This window comes from Chrysemys picta, chromosome 8 (assembly GCF_011386835.1).
Source record: "Chrysemys picta bellii isolate R12L10 chromosome 8, ASM1138683v2, whole genome shotgun sequence".
NCBI classification, from domain to species: domain Eukaryota; kingdom Metazoa; phylum Chordata; order Testudines; family Emydidae; genus Chrysemys; species Chrysemys picta.
Window position 1 is genome coordinate 64,444,470 of NC_088798.1, and position 26,772 is coordinate 64,471,241.

At 40.4% G+C, this 26,772-nt stretch overlaps 1 protein-coding gene across 10 annotated transcripts in view; it reads left to right on the forward strand.

Annotated features, from left to right (window-relative positions):
- The window catches only part of DNM3 (dynamin 3), a 345,189-nt gene that overhangs the window by 205,145 nt on the left and 113,272 nt on the right, over positions 1-26,772 (forward strand). The window lies entirely within an intron of this gene.

Consider the following 26,772-nt stretch of genomic DNA (forward strand, 5'->3'; position numbering starts at 1 on the left):
CAGCAGTATCAGCTCCTCTTCTTCAAAGGTCTCTGCGTTCCCACTTCTGGGATTTGGTGCCTCTATTCTCAATGGACGATCTAGCCAGTGTCCTGTCTTCTGATAGTGGCTGGTGCCAGATGCTTCAGAGGGCATGAACAGAACAGGGCAATTTTATTATCCAGTCCCAGCATGTAGCAGTCAGAGGTTTAGGGACATCCAGAGCATGGGATTGCATGCCTGCCGATCTTGGCTAATAGCCACTGATGGACGTATCTAGGATGAACTTATCTAATCCTTTTTTTAACCCTGTTATAGTTTTGGCCTATACAACATCCCCGGCAAGGAGTTCCACAGGTTGACTGTGCATTGTGTGCAGAAGAACTTACTTATGTTTGTTTTAAAGCTGCTTCCTATTAATTTCATCGGGTGACCCCTGGTTCTTTTGTTATGTGAAGGGGTAAATAACATTTCCTTAGTCACTTTCTTCACACCATTCATGATTTTATGGCTCTCTATCATATCCCCCCTTTGTCATCCATTTTCCAAGATGAACAGCTCCAGTTCTTTTAATCTCTCCACATATGGAAGCTTTTCCATGCCCCTAGTAATTTCTCTTGCCCTTTGTACTTTTTCAGATTCTAATATATCATTCTTGAGTTGTGGTTGTACTATGGATTCATATAGTGGCATTATGATATTTTTTATCTTATCTCTCCCTTTCCTAATGGTTTCTAAGATTCTGTTCTCTTTTTTGACAGCCGCTTTACAATGAGCTGATCTTTTCATTGAACTATCCACTAAGACTCCAAGAGTGGTAATAGCTAATCTAGACCCCCATCATTTTGTATGTATCGCTGAGATTGTTTTCCAATGTGCATTACTTTGCATTTATTAACACTGAATTTCATCTGCCATTTTCTTGCCCAGTCACCCAGTTTTGTGAGATCCCTTTGTAACTCTTCACAGTCAGCTTTGGACTTAATTATCTTCAGTAATTTTGTATTGCCTGCAAACTTTACCACTTCACTGTTTACTTCCAGTACAGATTTTTAGGGGACACCGCTATTTACCTCCTCCTCTGTGAAAACTGACAGTTTATTCAGTTCTATCTTTTAACCAGTTATTGATCCGTGAGAGAACCAGAGCCATGTCTACTGTAGTGTATGGTAGTATTGTGCTAGGTTGACAATATCGGCTCTGTCTGTATAAAGACGCATATCCTCCAACCTCACTTGAGAGTTCTAAATGGAACTACCTCTCTACCTGTCCGTAAGCTAGTTAATTTATCTTCTTATAGTTATAGACCTCCCTGTGGCAATCTGTCATTACTGGAGCTGAGCTTACTGTCTGGCACAGCAGGCTCCATCAAAGCAGACTTCTCTACCACTGTGGTCTATCTTGGCACCAAAGCCTTTCTTAGTGCCTCTGGCACTGATTGACATCATGAGGGAAGGAGCAGGGACACGGGGAAGCATTCTGATCCATAAAAGGGGTCCAAGGAGAAGAAGAAAATCTTCTCCTCCTCCAATGATGCATGAAATTTCTGGAAACTCCTTACCAGTCATGACATTGCCTCTGGCACATACTCTACCTCAGCTTGAGGCTCTGGTGCTGAGTGATGTGGGCAGCTCACTGCTGTACAAGCCTCCGACACCATCTGTTTCCCTTCATGACTGGGTGGCGTCCATCAAAGCTTTTGGCTGCGCCTCCGTTGCTTGACTCAGCGCTGCAGTATTTATCACCAGTCTGGATCTGGAACATTCTTGAGGAGCACAGGATTCCCTCAAAACAAAACTTCTCTAGTTTGCTCTGGAAAGCCTAGCTGATTTCCCATCATCCTGGAAGGCCCCCCTTTAATAATTAATGTGGCCCTACATTGAGGCGTCACTGAAAGCTTTACTCGTTGCTGCCAAAACTAGTGTGGCACCTACTTTGGCACCAATAATAATATCGGTATTGATGCCCCTTCCAGCACCAGAGGCAGCTCCATAGCTCCATCAGTGCAGATAGCTTTCCTGGCACCAGCCTCATCTCTAGCACCTTGGCCTTAAGAGCCCGTGTGTTTCAGATGAGTGCCAGCACTGGCACCATTGCCTCCTCACGTGTGCAATGGTTGGGAGGAAATCCCTCAGAGAAAATGGAGCCATCTCCATCCTATACAGTAGTATGTAAAGACATTCATTTTAGACCTCATCCTAGCTTTATGCCTATGGTGGTCTTAGATACTCATCTGTCACAGTATATCTCTCTCCCTGTTTTCATCCTCAGACTCCATGCTTCCCTAGGGGAATCCCACTTAGGCTCATTAGGTGTGAAAAGGACCTTGTGCAGAGCTGGACAGAACCAAGCCCTTCAGAAAATCGAATAGGTCATTTGTTGCCTAGAGGGAAACGTGTAAAGTATTAGTAAACAGACTCTCCCCCTCTGGATCAAGAGGTGTATTCAGCATTGTTATTCTTCAGTTCGAAAACCAGTACCTCTGGGCTTAAAAACACACTCCTAGCTTGTCTGAGACAGGTTCCTCTTGCAGAAATTTGCAATAGAACAACTGTTCATACCATCACTAAGCATTACTCACTGGACTTGGCATTGTGGTGCTACAGTCCATTTTTGTCTAAGACTCCTTACCGACCATCCTCAGTGTTGAACCTGGGTCTTGGATAGTGCCCTAACTATTAGACTGTCTTTCCTTCCTCTGGGTCCCCTGTCAGTCAGCCTCTGTATATCTATGTATATGAGGCTCACCATCCTGGTATCCAAACTCCTGGTGTTCTTTCCACCATACCAAGCTTGTTCCACCATACCAAGAGTTGCTAAGTGTGTAGAGGCTTTCACCCCTGCTGCAGTGTCAATTGGGCATATCTGATCAGAGATTAAAAGAACATTTTTAAAGACTCGTACCTCATGTACTAAAGGCAATGTTCAGAGGCCTGGAAGGGTAACTGCACTCTATCTGCTAGCATACGTCTGTTATGCCAGTCAGTAGAGTGGGTGAAGGGAGCCGGGGGGGGCACAACATTCAACTGAATCAGGCATTGATAGGGACATAATTTAAATATAAATTATTGCATGTGTGTGATAAGGTAAACTCCACTATTTCTAGTCATCTAAATTACATTATAAGAAGACAGAGCCTCATGTCTCTGTGAAATGATTTGGCTCCCAAATGCAGACTCTCTGAAGTGATGGCAGTGCCAAGAATTGTGTTTATGGCAGCGCTCCCATTGATTTCAAAGATATTGTTTATGGTCATAAGCATTGCACTTGCTAGTGTTTGCAGGATCGGGCCCAATATTAATAACAATATTTCTTTTAAAAAATCCCATGCAAGTGAAAACTGCTTTTACAGAACGTGCATAATTTTTACTAGAGACCTAACCCCTCATGAGACATATTCCAAGTGCTAAAAATATGCACTTAAGCAGTTTGGTTTTGGTTTCCTATTTATGCACTACCATTTTAATTTTATTACCCAACAGTAAAGAAACTAGTAGAAAATGAAGTCAGGACAATGATTTTAAAATTTTACAAGGAAGAAGGATGATCTTGTGGTTAAGACACAGAGCTACGAATTGAAAGACAGGGGTTCTCTTCCCATTTCTGCCACTGATTTGTTGATGTCCTTGGTCAGTCACTTCAAGGGGCACAACTTAATTTTGTGACCTGTTATTGCTATATGTAAACCAAACTTCATTATAACAGAGAAGAGTATTTTTCTTCAATTTTTTCAATTTGTTCAGCTTGACCACTGGTGCATATATTAGCATTTTGTATATAGTTATTGGAACATAGGAATTGCCATCCTGAATCAGATCAGTGTTCGATCTAGTGCAATATCCTATCTCTGAGAGTGGCCAATTCCCCTGCTTTAGAGAAATGCATACACCCAATAGGAGACAAATATGGAATAACCTGCCCATATGGGAACATTTGGATAGTGTATGGTTCATGTCCTGGATTATGAGGGTTTATATCCCTCATATTACTTTTTATCCTTTCTAATATAGCTGTGGATTTTCTTATTCATACAAATGGCTAATCCTTTCTGGAATCCTACTAAGACATCCTCAGAGATGTCTGGTGCCTGCCAATGAGTTCCACAGCATAAAGATGTATTGTATATAAAGGTATTTCCTTTTCTCGGTTTTAGCTAGTCACTTTCAACATTTCCCCTATCTCACCAGTCAGCTGATCAGTTTCCCCTCTGTTTGTGCTGGAGAGAAAATATTCACAAAAAGAGGCAAATGTGAATGTAAAGCCATGAAAACGGAGGCATTCAGGAGAAGAATAGCACCTGCAACGACTGAGCACATTTTAAAAAAAATTGGCAATATCAGGTTGATGGGGTCCCCTTAATCTTATTTTGCCTCAGTTTTCCTCATCTGTAATACAGAGTTAATACCTTGCACACAAGAGTATTGTGTGGTTCAGTAATGTTTACAGAGGGCATTTAGATCCTTGGATGGAAGGTGCTATAGAAGTACAAAGTATAAATGATACCTGGGGTCAGTACTAAATGTCAGTGCTCAACAGTGGGTTAAAAAATACTACAGATTTTTTTGTAACATTAGAAGCCCTAATGGGCAGAGTGGCTTTTTTTTTAGATTGACTTAACTAGCTCTGTGCAGTACACTTGGGATGAAGAAGTCTGAAGTAAAGGCCAGGAGGGAAGGGACTCCACAGGAAGCTGTGTTATTTGAAGGACTATTTTAGAACCTAACCTGTACAGAAGATACTAAGTGCCCCCAACTGCAGTTATGAGCAATCATTTAAAACATTCAGTTGCTTACCTTTTCTTGTAAGTGCCACTGGAAAAGTATTACAAAAACGGCTCAGAAGAGTTAAGGGAAGGTCATTAGTAGCCAGTTGCCAAAATATCTGTTTCTGTATACTCTACCCCCAGTTAAAATAATCAAATTAAAATATATAAAGATGATTTTACATCTGGTTTTGCAGCTGGAAATAAGTTGATACAGACAGAGGTTCACTGGAAAGTTTAATTGCTGTAATAATCTAGCAGTAAACCTAGTGGAAATAATGTTTTCTTTTTTTCACTCTTAAGGTTGATATGTCCTTGAATAAAGAGGAAGAGTATTTCCCTCTTAGTTTTATTGTTAACAGCTGTAGAAATTAAAATAAAATTGATAATTGGTAGCCACACATAATGAACCCCATTGAATTCAAAATTTTACTGAAAAATGTGGGAATCAACAGAACTAACCGTCGGTAAGCTGCAGTTTTCATAACATACTTCAGTCATAAGAAATGCCATTTTAATATGTCTTTAAAAATAGCCTCTACAGCTTTCACAAGTGCTTTGTGGGAGGGCATGCCAGAATGTGGGAACAGATCAAGTACCTTTAGGCATCTGAGGTCAAAATGTGAACAAGGATTTATGGCATGTACAGGTTTTTTTCTGCTTACCGACAAGTTTCTCAGTGGTTTAAAGGTAGTTTTAAATAACTGTGTTAATTTTGGTGATAATCAAGTTAGCAGTTCACAGGCATAAACCACCTGAGGGTTTAGACTCCAGAATTTGCATAAGGACTTTATCTTCTGTATAGTGTGTGTACACTCCACATCTCCTTCATTTAAATCACTTAAATGGTGCTTTTTACTGGGTGCATTTCTGCATCAGTGAGATGATAGACTAATACTCAACTCCATCACTGCATGGAAGAAAGAACAAGCTACAGCTAGGCTCGATTTGAGATTTGCCCTGCTGGATGGGACAATGGTGGAGAAGCTGGCCACACCCATTTTGCATTAGTGTGCAGGGCCTAGTTGCTCAGTCCTAGAGATGAAAGGGGTTCTGCTCCCTGAAGGGAGCAGGCAACAGCAGTAGTGCGATTTACAATCCCGCCTTAGTTGAGCTGATCTGCACCAGTGTGTGAGGATGAGCATGTACTGCCCGTCTTCACCTCCTGCTGCATGAGCAGCCTCAGTCTGGCCCCTTTAGATTGTATCTTGGGGCAGCAATCTTATCCTTTATTTTTGTGTATGACAAATATGCTGATTACAGTTTAAATAATTGAGCAAGAGTAAAAATGGGGTAGTTCTAAGGAACTCTTGTGCGTTGCCCTTCAGACTTGCTAGCATGTCTATTTCTGGTATTTTGAAGTGTTTTACATTATTGGTTGTAATTTTTCACTTCCTGTGAGCCCTGCACAGTTGAACTCATGCTAACTAAGGCATTTGGCTATACAGGTGAGGCATACAAGATTATATGTAGTGTGTATATTTTGTACTAAAATAGCAGTGCTTATATGCACATAGAAAATACCTTTTATGCTTTAGAAAATTGATAAATCATGGAGGCAACAGTTGCAGCTCCATAGTAAAGGCTGCTCTGAGATTTTTCCTTTAAAGGATTTATTTGTTGTGCATGAAAAACAGTGAATTCTCCCCAGATTTACAACACTTTTTCAGTGTAGAATGTCTTGCAAGAATTTATTGGTGCATCTGTTAATTAGTTTGAATTCAAATTAAATTAAACATGGTCTCTTTAAGAAATTTAGCACCTGGGATAAGACCTTCCCCTCCCCCTTCCCCCGGAATGATCTTAATAGAATAATGACATTTCAAAATTACCATATGTTTTAAACTCATTGAAACCTAGTGCGGAGGCTACACTTATTTATGATTAGTGGTTATTTCCTATTTTCATAACTAAAAGTTTTTCCTTCAGCAGAGGGTAAAGAATAATATTCTTCCATGCACTAGCTGTTGCTATCAGATAAACTTATGGTTATGGAGAATAAAGACAAATGAGCATTATTTCCAAATATTTCCTTTCTAAGATCACACATTGCAGCAGATCTGCTCAGCAATGCTGGGGAGTGATGGCATTTGCGGGAGGTGGTGTGCAGACGAATGTAAGGAGGTGCAAGAAGTGTGTGTGTGTGGGGGGTGGATTTTGATTCACCTGTAGTAATACTGCAATAACCATATGATTATAATTAAGGCATTTTGGTGTTTGTGATCCCAGATTAGATTAAACTAATTTTTAAATATATTTTTTTCTTTAAGAACTCTCCATTCTGTGCACAGGGGGGAGGGATAGCTCAGTGGTTTGAGCATTGGCCTGCTAAACCCAGGGTTGTGAGTTCAATCCTTGAGGGGGCCACTTGGGGATCTGGGGCAAAATCAGTACTTGGTCCTGCTAGTGAAGGCAGGGGGCTGGACTTGATGACCTTTCAAGGTCCCTTCCAGTTCCAGGAGATAGGACATCTCCATTCCCATAGTGTCACAATGGGGAAGAGTTATGGGGGGGAAAGGGGTACTTGTAACTCCATAACTAAACATTTTTGGATTACTTTTGAGTTGAATCTTAACTGTGCATTTAAAATACTTGTTTTGTTTTTAATTACAACATCCCTGTAAAGGATTGTACTCTAAATAATTGATATGTTCAGTCAACCTTAACTCCATTGTAATATATGTTTTTTTCTGGGAATAATCTGCAGTCACATCAGTCGGTAATAGAAATGTACATAAAAACACAACTTCAATAGTAGTTCAATATAATTTATTGGCAATATAAAACAGATACTTTAGCTACTAGGCTATGTAAATTTTGGTAAAAATTTTGGATAATTTGTAGTTGTTTCCTATGTTCCTTTAATGCAATAAAAGCTAGAAAATTAAAAAAATCAAAATATATAATAATCAATGTAAACTTTAAAAAATGGACACTAGTTAATTAAAAAACCATATTGCCTACTAGAATTAATTGAAAATGACTTTTTGGCAAAATGAAAATTTTTGCACAAAAAAATCCATTTTCATAGAATATTTTCAGGTTTTGGCCAAAATGAACATTTTTTGGATTGTCTACAAAAATCCAAAAACATTTGAAGAAAGAAATGTTGTGAAAACAATAAAAAGGTTTTTATTTTAAATTTTCTCAGGGGATTTTTTTTCCTGATCAGCTCTATTCCCTGTTTCATACTTATATCTATATGCCTACAAAATATCATTAAAATTAGGTGGTCAGAGGAAATGAGCAGGGGGAATTTTCCTATTTTTGCTATCAATATATTTATAATATATAATATATATTAACCTTTTTTTACATTATGATAGTGAGCAGTTCCCCCAACTTTTAGACCTAATTGGCACTTAGAAGTTTTGCTGGCACAGTTATCCCAGTTAGGCATATCGGGGAAAAAATCATACCCCAGACCGATGTAGCTATGTTGGGAAAACCCCTAGTGTTATACCAGCAAATTTTTTAAAAAAGTCCTTTTGCTGGCATAGCATATTTCATTTGGGGAACTGATATATACTATACCATCAAAAGAAGAATTTTGTGGGTATAAGTTGTGTCTCTACACGGGGGGTTTGGTGGTATAGGTCTACTGGCAAGCTGTCTAGCATAGACAAGGCCTTCCTACTCATTTGAGAAATAATTATTGTATTTAGCTTAATGAGATTAATCGGATTAACTACACAAATGCAGATTACTCATAAGTAAGATTTATGGAATCAGCTCTAAACTGGTAGTTTCATTGCTTGAAATATTGGTAATTCCCTATCAAATTCAAACCTGAATAATTACCAAGAGATTGGTGGCCATTTTCTAGCTTGTATTTGTGTCACTACTCACTGTTTTATTATGAAACAATCTTACAATCCTATTCTTTCTTATGGAACTTTTACAGTCTAAATTTCCAGTTACATTTCCTTGTCATTGCAATATCTATAAAGCATAGGGACTTTAAGGTGTAATGGGGAATTTTTTTTTGAAGTACAAGAAGTTAGTAATTGGAAAGTTTTGACACAATGTTTAAAAAAAAAAAAAAACATGGTTTCCTGCTCAGAACCTTGACTGTCTGGGAATTTTACATTCTATACTAGTGTATTGTGGAATTAGTGTACTTACCCTAGGTAGTTCTTTCCAAGTACATTATAGTGCTCTCCTGCAAGTGGAGCACAAAATATTTGTCCTACTACATGTTGAGCCCAGATTGATGAAAAGAAATATTTTCTTTGTGGAATGCAACATTTCCCGATACTCCTCTTTCTTACAAAGAATTGTATGTGCATAAGGCTAGCAGCACATATCTAGTTGAGCCATCTACAATTTCTTTGCTTATGTGGGCTTGTTTCATCTTTACATTTTTTAGTACACTGTTTTTTTGTTTGTAACCTCTTGCTTGTATTTTAATAGTGTACTGCCTCTTACACTGACACTATTTTTTTTAACCTTTCTGTAGACTTGCATGGACATCAGAATGATTTTTACATAGGAACTTGTGCTGGAATTGTAATGCTGTTTCTGCTATGGAAGGAGTTGTGTTGTGCGTTACATAGCATGTGCTAGAGGATACTCCATATGACCATTTTGACTTTAGTCCTCTGATTGGTTGGCTTTTCCTGGAAGAAAGACCACCCAATTGTCTAGCTGTGCTGCTGCTGAGTCCAGCTTACAGTACATTTTAACACAAGTGATTAGGTAATTGCAGATAGTGCTCATCTCGCCAGAGTTTCCAATCTGGACTAGGGTATATTCCCAAATCTTCTGCTCTGTAGGAGATTTCTTATCTGGACAAAGTTCTCTTGTGAATGATAGTCGAACTCTCCAGTCTATTCTGTCTGTGAACCTCAGCAAACAGCACAGCACAAAAGAGAAATGTAGGCTTGACTAGGAGAGGAGCTTGTTACAGAAATCCAGGAAAAAAGAGATGTGTGGTTTGAAGGAAGTTTTGGCAGTGGAGGCTAGGGCTGGATTTTGTAAGTGTTATAATGAGAAACGACAAGGTTTGGTGAGAGTCTGATTGTGAGGTGATAGGAAGAAAGTTGTGGAATTACAAGATGATCTTGAGGTTGATTAGCAGGATTTGGTATGCTGTATTCCTCAAAGATACCATCACTACAAGATTTTCATTCTTCATGTGATGCCACTTTCCACCCCTCACTGCCTACCTCTACCCAAAGCAGGGGGAAATTCCTCTTACTTTCAGATGTTGACGTTCTGAGGCAATGGTTTCTAATGCATGAGTCCCCCTTCCTCCCACTATACACAAACACTAGTCATAGTGTGCTGCTGTATGCTGCTAACTCTGTGCCTAGAGCCTCCCAGTCAGTTCCTCATTGACAGTGGTCATTGAAGGGAGCCTCTACAGGAGCTGCTTTTGGACTTTAAGTGGCTATGCTCCTGTAGCCTGTTTTTGTTCTTAGTGGGTAAAATTTTCAGAAGTGTCTAAGCCCCATTTCAAGGTGACTTAGGATCTTAAGTAATTTGGGTGCTTTTGAAGATGTTATCCATTGTTCCATAGTCTGTTTTCCAAGTCATCTGGCCTCACAGCTATTTTGCAGCTCAATTGTGCTTGCGACACTTTCCCATTCATTGCCTCCAAGCTTCTCCAGGCTTGATTGGTGCCTTTTGGCATTTCAGGGTCCCTTTTTTCTTGTTTGGCATTGAAACAATTAGTCCAGTTTCTTCAAGGCTTTGTTCAACACTTAGGCACATTTTGTTGGCACATCAGTGCATGTTTTCTTTCTGAACTTCAGCACTACAAGCAAGCTTTGGCACGATCACTCGATGCACTGGTGCTTTTAGCAGTTTGTCTGTTGGCTCCTTGACCTATTGTGTCTCGATGCTAAGCATATTTGCTTAGTGCTTTCATGTGGGCTCTCAGCAACGAGGTGCTTTGCATTTGCAATCCTTTGCGTCTCAAGTTAAGTGACTGGCTACTGGCTCTGTTCATTACTAATGCTTACATACAGTCCAGCCACTAGAAGTGTCCCGATATGCATCTCAGGTTTGTAGTAGGGGAATAAACTTACAACTTTGTAGGGTTTGTCTTTTGGTGCTGTGTGTTTTCAGCAAAATGTTTGTTGAGTCTCACTAATGACCTGCATATGTTCCTCTGTCTGGATGACTGGCCAAGTAAAGACACCACTATGGAAGGTGTTTCATTTATCACTCAAAGTCCTGGTCTGTTCTCCACAGACATTAGGAAAACTTAAGAGACCTGCTAGACATGTTTATCTCAAAGCCTTCTTGTCTCAGGGCAAGATCAAGAAATCATCAGTCTAGCAGGTAAGATTTGTAAGAGACAGCAGTGACTACAAGTGACCATCCTACAATTTTTGACCCTTATGATTGTAACTGGATTTGGAGATCCTGTAGCATGTCTCCCCATGAAACCGCCTCAGAGAACCTTGAAATAACAGTTAAAACAAGCATTCAGGGACTCAAATCATATCCAATTGGATTACTTCCAGCTTCTCTAGTCTGGTGGCAGTCCAGATAGTCTCTAATTAGGATTGTACTTCCACCTATTCAAACTGTAATGATCATGGATTTAACCTCTAATAGGGAAACCATCTGAGTAAGTTCACACCCAGGGCATTTAGTATCTACAGAAACAGGTGCATATAGAAGCTGTGGACATGAAAGCTGTCCAGTATGCACTAAGGACCTTCAAAGACTTGACATCCAAAAAAGATTGTCCTGAAAAGGACCTGACAAGGATAAAGTGACACTATGGAGACCTCCTAGATTCCTTCCTAACAGGGTGATGGTTTTCTACATTACACTGGATGTTCTGCCAATATTTTTTTCTCTGTCTTCTTGCCCATCCTTGTGATGTCCTTCTCCTCAAGCTCTGTTATTCAACATTTGTTATAGTAAAATCTAGAATCCCCAGTCAGAATCAAGGCCCCATTTTGCTAGGTACTGTGCAATGAAAGAGGTAGACAAAGTCCATGCGTTGAAGAGCTTATAGTCTATGAAGATTTAATTTTAAAAGGTCCTGGTTAAAAGTTTTGACATCCATATCTTGAGTGACACTGTAATGTAGAAAGTCATGTTTAAATTACTGCATCGCTTATTTTTCAGGCCTGGTTGCTACTGCATGGAAAGTCGCATCACTGCTGAGAGAGTGTGACTTTGAGGGGTGTTTCAATCTTAGACACTTGCAAGGCAATCACTTGATCCCTGCCTGTATATATTTACAAAAGAACCATTCAGCTGCAAGGGAGGCTGTCTATCCTGCAAAACCTGTCTCCAAAGTTAGAGGGCTCAAATTTTCCTGCCCACTAGAGCTTTTCTTTCAGGAAGTCCCTTGCTTAGTTGATCAGATTCTGAAACATTTTGTTTTTAGCAAGACACATCCTTGAGGATTTGATGGCTTATGCCATTTGTAGTTCGAAGGTATCTTTTTCATCCTCAGATGAAAGAAAAAAATCTTGCTTGTTGGGCATTGGCCTATTCCAATGCTTTTTAGTTTCGTACATCATTCAAGCTACTTATTTTCCAGGATATTGTATCCCATAGTAATGATGTAAGCAACTCGTGTCTTTTTCCGTCTCATATCACTCAGCAGTTTTTCTTTGAAGTGCATAAATTAGGATATATTTATACATAATAATCTGAAATCATCAAATTGAAAAACAAAATGAATATTCTAATTCAGTGTCCCTGTTGATCAGTTTGGATGTTTTATGAGGGTAAGGAGAGAGATATCTTCTAACAGTTATCTCTCAGTAGTTAATGTTTTCCATGGCCCAGGCATCTTGGCCGTTTAAGAAAAAACTGCTGAAATGTACCTTTCAAAAATATTTTGCTGCTATATTAATAAAAAAAAAAAGTTGAGACCAGAAGCTCAGTCATACCAGAGTTTCTCTTGGATGTCTGGAAAAAGTCTTATAGTTCTGGGATGCTTTCCAAAATATTTTCAGTGACCATTGCCACGGGCGTGAACTTCTTAATGCATTTTGCAGTAACTTCCACCACAGTGAAACTGATTGCTGTCTGAAAGCTTTAAATGATAAGCAACTAGGGCAACATACATGCCATGAGCCAAATTTTTTTTAATTACTATGTTGCATCTTCAAGATTCTCACATGGCCAGTAGTGTTAACTCAGGAAACCCCTACTTAAACAATACTATGCACAATTATGTAATTGCATATTTATATTTTGTTTATTTTCAATAAAAAGGATTTGTTTCCATGCATACAGAAAAAAAATTCTGGAAGCATGACCTCTCTCAAAATACATCAATGGCTACACAAGGAAAGTACATGTTGGCTCCTTAAACTTGAGCTTTTCTAGGTTTCCTGTCACAGAAACTGAAATACATTCACAGCCCAAAAGAATTTTTGAGGAATAGCTTTCCAAAGGAGAAGTGGGAAATGAAAGTGAAGTTGTATCTATGACATTTATGCACAGAATTGTGAAAGTCTTATTAAAAAAAAAGACTCATCATTTGTAAATTATGAAATACCCAGAATGTGAAAATACAATTAAAATTAGCATTTCTTTTAAAATGTTAACACAGTGCTTCTAACATTTGAGATCTAGCAATGGCAAGTCAGTCCTCCTCAGATCACTTCCTCTAGGCTGAAATCAGAGACCACTCCTATATCAGAAGAGGGTCTATATATGTTTCTCCCTAGGAAATGCATAGATCCAGCTACATTTCAAAATGTTCTAATGGAAAGCCCTGTGTAGCTGAGAGGCAGAGCTCACAGGACTTTGGTGTGTAACCATCTGTTTTCCACCAGCATGGAGATTTGGGGGTGGGGTTGCCTTCCTCTGAAGCATGGAACACCTGCGGGGATCATCTGAGCATATCTCACTTTAGCAATTCCCTGCAATTGCTCAAGCATTGGTGGCACTTCAGGGTCTCCTGTTCTCTGTCTGAGGCACACAACAATGTAGTGTCCTGAGAACTGAAATGCTTTAGTCTAACTTAATTTATTGGTCTCAATACAGCGATTACTGGATGAAATTTTGTGGCCTGGGATATACAGACGGTAAAGCTAGATGCTCTAATGGTTCCTTCTGGCCTTAAACTCTCTGAAACTGGGAACTATATACTCACTGCACTGAATCCACCCCATACTTACCTCATCACCCCCACAAGTCAGCATGGGTCTTCGATTAACCTGCTGTAGATAAAAAGGGAAATAAAGAAACCCAAGTCAGAAATAGGCCGTGTCACAAAGAAAAAAGCTTTTTCTTCTCCACCATCAGAATAGCCATAAGTCAAACTGTTACCTGGTTCATCAACACTGAGTGGTTTCTGTCTGTTCTAGATGCCAGCATCACTTAGTTGTGAGGAACTGACGGACCACTTTCCGGACAAGATTTACTGAATCCAAAATGGTTTTTCACAATCCCAGGTGATGGGAGCCAAAACCACATATCCTTTTCACCAGTCTTTTTCTCATATTGGTCCTTTCATACAACAGAAAATTCTTGAAGCACGAAACAATGAATAACCAACCATAATTGCCTGAGTCTGCTGACTGAAATATCCAACAACTCTTCTTGGGAAAGGCAATCTTCCATCTGCCCTAAAGTATGGTATAGCTCTGGTGTATGCTTCAGAAGCTGTTGCACAGCTCTCTGTCCTTATTTACACACTGTATGTGTAAAATTGCTAGGACCTGACAATGAGGCAGCATGCCCTCAATTGTCCAGAGTACACAGATGACACCCGACTCTCATAGCAGATGCTCACAACACCATCTACGTTGTCTAAGTGAGGTCAGCGCTTAGATGAAATGTGACTGATTTAAGCTAAGCCCAGATGAGGTGGAAGGGATGCTGGTGGGGAGAGAGAAATGCTTTGCAAAATGTTAACATCAACCTCAGTCAAGAGTGTCTGACCTGTGCTCAACAAATTTAAGCTATAGCTTTGCTGACATCCTACACTTTTCACCGCTGCTGAACTCACAAATGCTTACAACTGCTGGAAGTGTTTTCATCCATCTATTCCTGGACAGGAGACTACTCCTCATCATACTGTATTCCATTTTGTCCAGAGTGATCTATATTCTTGTGATCAACAAGCTGGACTGCTACAGTGCTCTGTACCCGGGAATAACACTGGCAACATAGGATCATGTGAGCATATCATTCCCAATGTTCGGAACACTTGACTGGCTACCCATTGAGCACAGGTTCAAATTCAGGGACTTTTATTTTCAAAGGCTTCAATATCTAAACTCTAGTTAAATCAGGGATTTCTTCTCCATCAAGCACCTACTGCATTCTTTGAGAACAATGAAATTCATCACAAGTAATAAATCTCACGTGAGCAGACATTAGAATAATCTCATCAGCTGTCCCTTGGCTTTGGAACTCTCCACAAGAAATCAGGACAACAATGAATCTTCATAACTTAAAGAATGTATGCAAGATTCATCTCCTTGACCTTGTCCTCCCAGAAGAATAAATATAAAACTCGCACGCCTGATCTGGGGAAAAGGCGAGAACCAAAGGTAATTAGACTATTTAATGACCTTAATGGAGCAAAGATACTACAGTGATTGGTGCCATATAAATTTCCAGGTAGAATTACGTAGGGGACTGAAGTTCTCAAGTTAAACACAGAACAGGTCTATCCAGAGCAGCAGTAGCCCTTGCAGTAGTTCCTCCAACATGATGCCTCAAACTTTAATACGAGAAGCTGCTGCGAGGAAGGGAAGATGGGAATAAAATAAAAACAAAAGTCAAGATGAAAAGGAATATTGTACAAAAGGTAAAGCTAAAGATACACCTCCAGTATTTGAACAGTTGTAACAGGGTAGTAAATGAGAAAATAGGTCCTATTAAAAGAGATGGCAGTGGTCATTTATTGAAAAGATGCAGGGATTGCTAAAATGTGTAGGTTTCAGAGTAGCAGCCGTGTTAGTCTATATCCGCAAAAAGAACAGGAGTACTAGTCTCTAAGGTGCCACAAGTACTCCTGTTCTTTTTGCTAAAATGTGTAGTCTTTTGTCACTGTGTTCATGAAGAAGTTTGGGAGCAAGGAAGGTGCCAGAAACAAATATGATAAGAGTCCTGGAGAAGGAGAAAAAATTCCGTGGGAAATGAAGATCATACTATAAAATAAATGACAAGATTAGATTAAAGAATGATTTAACATGGGGTCAGATGTAATGACATTCTGAAGAAGTACCAGAGAGAGGAAATGTTGTTGGTTTTTTTTTTTTAAAAACAGAGGCAGCAGCAGTTTTGGGGAAAATAAATGTGTAAGAAAAATCTAGGGAAAATCTAGAAAACAAAAAACTATAATCTTTTAACTATAGCTATCTATAGATACTGAAAATACAAGAACACAGATTCCCTAAAGTGGATCATGCCTAACTAGTGTGATTTAGTTTTTAAAATTTTCTCAGTTAGCTAAAATTTTGGATTTGGCATGTCTGCTTTGCTTGGTTCAGAGAGCTGATTATCTCAAATGTGGAAGGAGTTAAAGGATTTGTGCAATGAGGATACACGAGATTTGATGTTAACGCTCAACATCCTCTGTTGCTTTCTTCTAACATTCTGGCTTGCCTTCCGGAGCCAGAGTCACATTTTTATATAGTTTATTCCGTTTTTTTTCTTTATGGAACTATTTTAATTGTTTAGATTTTTTTTTTTTTTTTTAAGATTCACTTCTTGTATTGCGCGATTGTTCCTCAGTGCCATTGTCACAAAGATGTACATGATAAATAATATACATTTATACTCTAATTTATCATACCTGGTTGTCATTTTAAAGTATAAGAAGTAATATTGCTCCCCAGCCAGACTACATCTTCTGTGATGCACTTTAGCGACGGTACTCTGGTGCATTGTGACAGATCAGCAAGAGGGGAGACTATGGTGCATTATGGGAGATGTACTCCAGTCAGAGAGCACTGCCCATAGAGGGGAATGGGTCATGAGCCACTTGAACTACAGCTCTCATGAGGCACTGAGGCAAAAAGTTTTGGTCTGAAAACTTTGGCTGACAACTCAAAATTCTCTCAGATAAATTTCAACAGATTTTTTTTCATTTTCATCAAAAAATTTCTCATAAAAATGTTCCACCAGTTCCACTAAAACTGATACTAGAAAATAACCAATGGATTTTCTATATACCAAATACTTGGCAAGAACTACCAGTATTCATGAGGACTTACTTATAAAGATTTCACCCATCTGGCTGGGTTTGGTAGACAACCAGTGTGGATGGTGACAGACTGTTCCAGCAATTGCAACAGGCAGTTTTTAAAATTAAACTTTAGAATAAAGTGACATGGACTTTCTCCTTGGAATATAATCTATCAACAGTGTGCTTCTGTCTTGGGTAAGAGGATCTGCTCATCTCTCAGCTTTGCCGTTGTCAAAGAAACGTTAGAAAAAAGTTTGGCATCCAGGCTTTACGCTTTCAACAGTTGACTGTATAGCTCAAGGTGGGAGGAGACAGGAGAGATGCATAGGTGGAAGAAATATGATCCTGGCATCTGCAACCTATTAAGTATTCTAGTTTTGCCACTTTTTTTACATAAAAATGTTAAACTTTTCATGTCTGCATTGTTTTCTTTTTAATGCTGACCCCTAGTTCATTTTCTAGCTAGTTCAGTTATATTTTCTCCAGCTGTACCCAGGAGCAACATCAGGTCCACATAGCTGAGTGGCCATCACCAGCTTGCTTGCTTTGTTTTTCTACAACAACAAAAAGTTCAGAGTAAAATGGAAGTGCCTTATGCAGCAAACTTAAAATCTGTCTGTGCAGCTTCAGCTAGAAAGGCAAGCATGGTAAAGCAAAGATCACTGTGAAGATGCTATGCTGCTTTTAGTTTAGCAAGGTAAAAATAAAATTAGACTATAAACATGATTGTCAAGCCGTCTGGAAACTCTTTGGGATATATTTAAAGTTAGATTGCAATCTAGATGTTGGATGTTGATTCAAATGTGACTGGAGGAATTACAACAGTGTACATTTTTATAATAAAAAGAAGAACAGGAGTACTTGTGGCACCTTAGAGACTAACAAATTTATTAGAGCATTTATTGTTGTTAGTCTCTAAGGTGCCACAAATACTCCTGTTCTTCTTTTTGCGGATACAGACTAACACGGCTGTTACTCTGAAACCCATTTTTATAATGTCTTTGTTACTGTGAGGGCTATTCCACACAGGCAATGAGAGTAGCCCGGGTCTAACTAAAAAGCCGTCTGCTTTCTGGGGTGTAAGTAGGGCCACAGAGCAGGTGTTTCTTACTTTAGCCGTTCATTTTCTCTTTAATGTCATCTGAGCCCAACGTTCATAAGCCCCACATCTCCTCCCCCAACACTTAACTGTTTTGCTGGCCTGACAGAGAAAGTAGTGGGGAAGGGAGGAAGTGTTTAACTATCCCAGCACCCGAACTGGTAGCGTACCTTGTCACAGCCTTGCATCATGATCTGCTTCACATAATGTTAACTACCAGAATGAGGCCTTGCAACACTTCTGCCAGGTAGATAAAAATCATCCCCATATTATAGACGTACAAATAGGCACAGAGAGGCCAAGTGAGTTGCCCACGCTCACAAAGGTAGAGACACAAATAAAATCCAGCCCTTCCAGCTCCTAGTCCCATGCCTTAATTCAAAGGCCATCTAACAGAAGCTCTGTTCAACAGAGATGTTATATGGGTTCTTTAAATTTACAATCCGTGCAGGACTCTTTCTCATGGATATTTGTGCTTCCAGTGTAAGTCACATGGGAAACTCTCTAGCTCTAAAGGATGCGACTTCCTATTAAGTGGGAACAGAATTAGACCAATGCAAGCGCTTTGCTAAATCCAACATTTCAGAGTTTGAGGAGCATATTGTACTCCAATAATGTTGCTTACGTTCCTCAAGATATAAACCAGAGAGAAGTGATTGTCCTGTGTCATAGTGCAATACACTAGTTGTCTTGAGTTGGGAACTCTGACTTCTCACTGTTGAAAGGAACTGGCTGGGAACGTCCAAATGTCCTCTAGTTTGAGGATGTTCAGTGGGGTAGAGCTCTCAAGCTAGCCAATGGGTACAGCAGAAGACCAGAAAGAGAAGAGCTGAACTCATGAGACCTAGAAACGAGAATCCTTCTTGATGATATCTTAAAAAGAATGATATAGGAAGTAATTAATTAATCCCTTTTCATTGTGCCAAAAACTGCAGAATAGGGTTATTCTTCCTTAAACCCCCTTCAGCTGCAATCCATGTATCTTTTTTCCAGTCACCCAAGGGCTGTCTGCAGATTGTCAAAAGGAGGGAAAAGACTAGATTAAAATCCCTCTTGCCTCTTCTGGGCAAACTCATCCTAACTCATTAGATGAACACACTTTAAAGCACTGTCAGAGATCTTTGCTCTCCGTCCACCCTTGTAATATTTTTGGACTTCACCTTTATTTATTTTGAGTGTATTTAACTGAAACTTGCTGAAGCAGTTGGTAGTTGCAGTACAGTATATTTCCATCTCACTATCACTTCTTAGCAGCTAGTCGGTCTATTACTGTATGTCTATATACTGCCATTAAAAACCAGTAGCTGGCCCATGCCAGCTGATTTGGGCTTATGGGGTTCGGGCTAAGGGGCTGTTTAACTGCTGTGTAGATGTTTGGACTTGGCCTGGAGCTCTGGGATCCTGTGAGGCAGGAGGGTCCCAGAGCTCAGACAGCGGCAGAACATCTAGACTACAGTTAAACAGCCCCTTAGCCTGAGCCCCATGAGCCCGAGTCAGCTGGCATGGGCCAGCTGCAGGTTTTTAATTGCAGTGTAGACATGTCGTTAGTCACCCGAACATAAAACATAGGACAGCATTAGCCCACTAAGGACGTTCTTGAGCATTACGTTTTGTAGCCAATTAGTTCGTTTTGTCATTTAATTATGTTATCTGTTGTCTTGGTTAACTCATATATTGTTTCATATGTAATGAATGTATGATGACTAGATATAAGTAGGATAGGATTATAGGAGTATAAGACTGATAAATATTTAGGAGTGGTAAGTGTGTATTAGGTATATAGGTAAAGTAAGGTCATAATGAAAGGATACATGCTAAGGCCTGTGAGGTTTCAGCTCAGCCACACTAGGCCTCAGGCTTAAGGAGATGTCATGAATGGGTGACACAGGAATGACCCTATGCCAGTAAGGTTACAGGGTTACTGTAGAGGATGTGCCAATAGGCGATGTTCCTGGAAAATGTCCCCATGTACCCATCTAGAATGCAAGACACCCAATTGTAACATCACAAAAGTTCTGCTCCGAACACAGGTTATCATGGGAACATGTTTACATAAATGTTAATAAGAATAAGGGGAACTAGGAGAACAACCTATGAGAAGCAGGGCACCCCATCATTTGTGTGGAAGTACAGATAGGGAAGAAGATGGAACCCTCATGCATATTCATAGGGTGTTAAGTGTGGTCATAACAGCAAGATAAAATGGGTTTCCTGATATGAATAGGGTGGGAAGACCACAGCGGGAACCACTCCTCTATTAATGACTACCTGTTAGGAGATCCACCCAACTTAATAAGATCCTTGGGTATGTAAGTATGAACCCAACATTGGCTATATGGGTATATGACTGTAACTTATAATACAAACAAGATTTTTTTACTTGTAACTGTGTGTATGGTCACTGTATTCATTCTTTGTATGCTCCTATGAGTCTCCCAACCAAACAGCATTGTAAGGGGTAACTTCCACCCTAGTGATTTGAAAACTGTGGCACCCCTGGAGCCGAGTTCACTCCCTAGGGGCACAGAACTATCCAGTTTTAAATAGAGGCTACCGTATGACTGCTGGTGATGGAACATCATCTCCTGGGCATGAAGGCCTTTCCTGGCTAGGATATTTTTAACTTGCACTGTGGGAAGTTTTTCATGTCAGAGGAAGGATGGGTCACACTTACATCTTTGTAAAGTCGCAGTTGCTTCTAGAGATGAGTCTTTGTCCACCTCTTACTGAAACCTTTTCTTGTATTTGTTCATTCACCTCTGCCCTGTAACAAAAATTAAAATCTATAAATAAAAATGAACAAATGTTGAAAAATAAGAAATGGAACTAATGAGCCAGGTGCCCATCATCACTTGTATAACTATGCCTAGACTAGGGTGACCAGATGTCCCGATTTTATAGGGACAGTCCCGATTTTTTGGTCTTTTTCTTATATAGGCACCTATTACCCCCCACCCCCTGTCCCGATTTTTCGCATTTGCTGTCTGGTCACCCTAGCCTAGACCCATTCCTCCCACCTTGCAGTTCCTTGAGATAGTAACCTTGCCTTTTGGCTGTGGAGCACCTAGCATACACTGATCTGATCCTGGTTAGAGCTTTGAGAACTTCCACAGGATAATGTAATGCGCTAAGGCTAACTTCTTTTTGGGCTCATCTATTGCTTGAATGATGGTAGTTCATGTGGAGATGATAGTTCCTTTTTCTGTGTGGGGGGGGGGAGTGGGGGAGAAGGTTGGGGGTTCTTTAAATTGCGATGAGCTTTGTATCTCTTGAATGTCATAGTGGATGTGTGATGCCTTTTTTTCTGAGCTAAATAGTTCTGTAAACCTGGCTTCTCATGTCCATTATATTGTCTCTGAAGGACTTTGAAACGTAGACAGCCTTCCATCTCCCTTCATAGGACTTGTCCTCTCCGCCTCAATGTCAGTGTAGGAGGCCATATAAATAAATACCACTTCTTAGTCTCCAGTAGGCATTTCCTTCTTCCTGGTGGCTGGAGAAGAGACTCACAGTTATGGCATCAAATGTTTACAAAACTTTCCTACATCTGGAACTTTGTTTAGAGGATTCTTGGTATAGTTTTTCCATGGCTTTCTGTTTTGGTTTTCATACTTATGTGGTTGTTATCAATAATTATCTTCCTTCATCAGAAATCTTCTGGTATTCTGGTAATATAGTAGTAAATGATAGCACATTTCATTGCAATAGAAAGTAACCTGGAAAGTGTAATAATTAATCATTTAAGAAAAAAGCCATTTCTATTTTTATAATTATGGAAGAACAAGATACATTTAAAGCATTTTGAAAGAAATTAAGATGTTATAAAACGATCTTAAATACTTAAGTGTAAAAAAGCATGCTACACTTTTGTCCATTCCAGTTTTTAATTTAAAAAAAACTATAATTTGTTTTATGATATTAAGATTATCTATCCCTCCCTCTATGTTTATATAATGAGTTGTATTTTCCAGATGGACTCAAGCAAGCATAGCTGCATATTTGCCATTTTAAGTTTTTCCCCCCCCAATGATACCGATACTATTTACAATATTATTTATAATATAAAAACATAGTACAATTAAACAAAATACATTTTAGAACACCATGCACTTTACTTCATCTTAGAATCTTCCTTATAAAAGGATAATCATTAAAGGGTGTTTAAATTATTTATACAGGTTCTGTATGTTGGAAAATATCTTGCAATGACTATAAGTAGGGCCCTACCCAATTCACGGTCCATGTTGGTAAATTTCACAGGCATAGCATTTTTAAAATCTTGAATTTCACGGTGTTGTAACTGTAGGGTCCCGACTCAAAAAAGGCTTATGGGGAGGGGGGGTCACAAGGCTATTGTAGGGGGGTCGTGGTATTGCCACCCTTACTTCTGTGCTGCCTTTAAAGCTAGGCATCTGGAGAGGTGCGGCTGCTGGCCGGGCACCCAGCTCTGAAGGTAGCAATACCATACCATGCCACATTTACTTCTGTGCTGCTGCTGGTGGCAGCACATCCTTCTGGGCTGGGTGTCTGCCAACAGCCACCACTCTCTGGCAGTCCAGTTCTGAAGGCAGTGCAGAAGTAAGGGTGGCAATACTGTAATTCCCCTACAATAGCCAGATTTCCCGGGAGACCAGATTTCATGGTCTGTGATGCATTTTTCATGGCTGTGAACTTGGTAAGGTTCTAATTATAAGGAAAAACTGTATCTGTTAATCATCTATGATAAATAAAAGTGCTTCTATATGTTTCCTTAATTAAGTATGCATATAGGTTTTAGTGATTAATATGTGTCTGTTGACTCAGAAATGTGAACTTCAAAAAGGAAATACAAAAGCAATTCCGGAAAACATGCGTGTAAAAGGAACACATTCAGTTAACTAAGGAAATTGGGTTTGTTTCTGCAACCTCTCTTTGCATGAGTTATCCCATTCGAATTGATGGATTGATGGATCGTATAGAAGGATTGCAGCCTGGGGCTTGTTATACTCTTGAATATTCTGAATTTCTGTTGCTAGATATTGTAGACTTCTGTTGCTTATGTTTTAATGTCCTTGTGTGGCAGTGTGTGTTTTGTATTTGACCACAACATCTATCTTTTAACATTTAAATTTTAAATTAATTTTGCAGGTTACTCCTCAGTACCTAGTTAAATGCTAAATGTTTGAATACAGTAAGGGCTCTAGAACAGCCATACATGACAGTAGATATTGTTAGTTGAAGAGACTGCTCTGAGTCTGTATTACATCTCACTATTCAGTTGTCATATTTATCTAATGTATTTGGAACCATAGGATCTAGGAGCGAGGGCACCAGCCTGAGAGTCAGGAGAAATAGGTTCTAATCCCAGCTCTTGGGTGAATCAATTCACTTCTTGGGTGTCTCCCCATCTGTAAAAGGGTCTCCTTTGTAAAAGCGCTTTTGGTATGTCCCCACAGCGTTTTGGAGCAAGACTCCCAGCCCAGGTCAATAGACTTGGGTTAGTGAGGCTCACTACTAGCGCTCTAAAAATAGTAGTAGTATCTTGATACACTAATACGTGGTAGGCCTGTTTGGCACATGGTGGCCACCAGTGAATTTCCCTGAAATCACTCAGATCTTCAATGAAATGTCAAGTGCTGAAGAGAAACCAATAGTCACCATTGCCATTATTTACATCCTTCTAGCCCTGTGCTTGAAAAAAGGGCTTTAAAACCACTCATCTTTCAATAGTATTGTTTTTTTTACAATTAGAGGCATAGAATATTAGCGATGGAAGAGACCTCAGGAGGTCATCTAGTCCAACTCCCTGCTCAAAGCAGGACCAACACCAACTAAATCATCCCAGCCAGGGCTTTGTCAAGATGGGCCTTAAAAATCTTTAAGGATGGAGATTCCACCACCTGCCTAGTTAACCCATTCCAGTACTTCATCACCCTCCTAGTGAAATAGTGTTTCCTAATATCCAACTAGACCTCCCCCACTGCAACTTGCGACCATTGCTTCTTGTTCTGTCATCTGCCACCACTGAGAACAGCTGAGCTCCATCCTCTTTGGAACCCCCGCTTCAGGTAGTTGAAGGCTGCTATCAAATCCCCCCTCACTCTTCTCTTCTGCAGACTAAATAACCCCAGTTCCCTCAGCCTTTCTTCGTAAGTCATGTGCCCCAGCCCCCTAAAAATTTTCGTTGCCCTCCGCTGGACTCTCCCATTTGTCCACATCCTTTCTGTAGTGAGGGGCCCAAAATTGGACGCAATACTCCAGATGTGGCCTCACCAGTGCCAAATAGAGGGGAATGATCACTTCCCTCGATCTGCTGGCAATGCTCCTACTAATACAGCCCAATATGCCGTTGGCTTTCTTGGCAACAAGGGCACACTGCTGACTCATATCCAGCTTCTCCTCCACTGTAATCCCCAGGTCCTTTTCTGAAGAACTGCTGCTTAGCCAGTTGGTCCCCAGCCTGTAGCGGTGCATGGGATTCTTCCTTCCTAAGTGCAGGGCTCTGCACTTGTTGAACTTCATCAGATTTCTTTTGGCCCAATCCTCCGATTTGTCTAGGTTACTCTGGATCCTATCTCTACCCCCCAGCTTATCTACCTCTCCCCCCAGCTTAGTGTCATCTGCAAACTTGCTGAGGGTGCAATTCATCCCATCATCCAGATCATAAATAAAGATGCTGAACAAAACCAGTTCCAGGACCGACCCCTGGGACACTCCACTTAATACCAGCTGCCAACTAGACATTGAGCCATTGATCAATGTCTAATTAATGATCTAGAGGATGGTGTGGACTGCACGCTCAGCAAGTTTGAAGATGACACTAAACTGGGAGGAGTGGTAGATACGCTGGAGGGTAGGGATAGGATACAGAGGGACCTAGACAAATTAGAGGATTGGGCCAAAAGAAATCTGATGAGGTTCAACAAGGACAAGTGCAGAGTCCTGCACTTAGGACGGAAGAATCCCATGCACTGCTACAGACTAGGGACCGAATGACTAGGCAGCAGTTCTGCAGAAAAGGACCTAGGGGTTACAGTGGACAAGAAGCTGGATATGAGTCAAGAGTGTGCCCTTGTTGCCAAGAAGGCTAACGGCATTTTGGGCTGTATAAGTAGGGGCTTTGCCAGCAGATTGAGTGACGTGATAATTCCCCGCTATTCGACGTTGGTGAGGCCTCATCTGGAGTACTGTGTCCAGTTTTGGGCCCCACACTACAAGAAGGATGTGGAAAAATTGGAGAGAGTCCAGCGGAGGGCAACAAAAATGATTAGGGGGTTGGAGCACATGACTTATGAGGAGAGGCTGAGGGAATTGGGATTGTTTAGTCTTCAGAAGAGAAGAATGGGAGGGGGGATTTGATAGCTGCTTTCAACTACCTGAAAGAGGGTTCCAAAGAGGATGGATCTAGACTCTTCTTAGTGGTACCAGATGACAGAACAAGGAGTAATAGTCTCAAGTTGCAGTGGGGGAGATTTAGGTTGGATATTAGGAAAAACTTTTTCGCTAGGAGGGTGGTGAAGCACTGGAATGGTTACCTAGGGAGGTAGTGGAATCTCCATCCTTACAGGTTTTTAAGTCCCGTCTTGACAAAGCCCTGGCTGGGATGATTTAGTTGGTGTTGGTCCTGCTTTGAGCAGGGGGTTGGACTTGATGACCTCCTGAGGTCCCTTCCAACCCTGATATTCTATGATCACTACCCGTTGAGCCCGACAATCTAGCCAGCTTTCTATCCACCTTATAGTCCATTCATCCAATCCATACTTTTTAACTTGCTGGCAAGAATACTGTGGGAGACCGTATCAAAAGCTTTGCTAAAGTCAAGATATATCACATCCACCGTGTTCCCCATATCCACAGAGCCAGTTATCTCATCATAGAAGGCAATCAGGTTGGTCAGGCATGACTTGCCCTTGGTGAATCCATGTTGACTGTTCCTGATCACCTTCCTCTCCTCCAAGTGCTTCAAAATGGATTCCTTGAGGACCTGCTCCATGATTTTTCCAGGGACTGAGGAGAGGCTGACTGGCCTGTAGTTCCCTGGGTTCTTTCTTCCCTTTTTTAAATATGGGCACTCTATTTGCCTTTTTCCAATAGTCTGGGACCTCCCCCGATCGCCACGAATTTTCAAAGATAATGGCCAATGGCTTTGCAATCACATCAGCCAACTCCCTCAGCACCCTTGGATATATTGGATCTGGACCCATGGACTTGTGCATGTCCAGCTTTTTTAAATAGTCTTTAACCTGTTCTTTCACCACTGAGGGCTGCTCACCTCCTCCCCATACTGTGTTGCCCAGTGCAGCAGTCTGGGAACTGATCTTGTCCGTGAAGACTGAGGCAAAAGAAGCATTGAGTACTTCAGTTTTTTCCACATAATCTGTCACTATGTTGCCTCCCTCATTCAGTAAGGGTCCCACACTTTCCCTGACCACCTTCTTGTTGCTAACATACCTGTAGAAACCCTTCTTGTTACCCTTCACATCCTTTGCTAGCTGCAACTCCAATTGTGCCTTGGCCTTCCTGATTACACCCCTGCATGCCTTAGCAATATTTTTATACTCCTCCCTAGTCATCTGTCCAAATTTCCACTTCTTGTAAGCTTCCTTTTTGAGTTTAAGCTCACTGAAGATTTCACTGTTAAGCCAAGCTGGTCGCTTGCCATATTTGCTATTCTTTCTGCACATTGGGATGGTTTGTTCCTGCTCCCTCAATAAGGTTTCTTTAAAATACAGCTACCTCTCCTGGACTCCTTTCCCCTTCATATTAGCCTCTCAGGGGATCCTACCCATCAGTTCCCTATGGGAGTCTAAGTCTGCTTTTCTGAAG